Consider the following 913-nt stretch of genomic DNA (forward strand, 5'->3'; position numbering starts at 1 on the left):
AAGGTAAATAACATGATTGGTAACACATATTTTTCCATCAGTCTCCTCATAATAAAATAGTATTTAACAAAGATTGGCAAACACCGGATAGTTCGTATCAGATTTTCTATCCATAAACTTAAATTTTTAAGTATATAATTGCTTTCATACCAGTATGTTCATTTTCTTCTTATAATATGCCTCTAAAGTAAGAATGTTTTTTTTACAATAGAAGAGAGGAAACTCAGGCACCAAGAGGTTATAGGACTTGCTCAAGCTTATAGATCTAGTAAATTCAGAAGAAAATATTTGAATAATACAATATTTTGAATCCTACATCAGTATACTTTTCATAAGCTTATTGTTATCTCAAACAAAAATGTATGTGGCTTGTAGAATAAACCCTTTACATTTTTTTAAATTTTTATTTTATAGTTCTACTCCTGAGTGCTCCCTTTAGCCTACTCTATGAAGCGATGACAACTTTGATTAATGTTCCCTCCCCAAATCCCTTCAGCATTTACCTGATGCTGGGTTGTAATCCATCAGTTTGTCTAGAGATGGGGAGTCCTGGAAGACTGACCTGGGGCCCAAACATGGTCGTCAGACCAGTTTGTTGTCTGAATTTCTTCTCAGCCCTCTTTAACATCAACCCAGTTCTCTCTGACCTACTGAAGGGTCAACCTCAATAAACCAACTTCAACTTATGGCCATCCATAGATGAAAGCTCTTCAGGGAGCTTTCATGCCATTACTACCTCACTCTCATACTTCTGTTTAAGCCTCCGAGATTCAAAATAATTAGCCTCTACTGCTGCCAACATGTCCAGGGGAAAATAACCAGAGGGACTAGAAAATGAGGACACCACAGAAGAAACCAAGAAAATGTTTCTAACGAAATACAAACTTTGGGCATGTGAATTTGGAGAGTCATC

The sequence above is a fragment of the Mandrillus leucophaeus genome, unplaced genomic scaffold (genome assembly GCF_000951045.1).
Source record: "Mandrillus leucophaeus isolate KB7577 unplaced genomic scaffold, Mleu.le_1.0 Scaffold1140, whole genome shotgun sequence".
NCBI classification, from domain to species: domain Eukaryota; kingdom Metazoa; phylum Chordata; class Mammalia; order Primates; family Cercopithecidae; genus Mandrillus; species Mandrillus leucophaeus.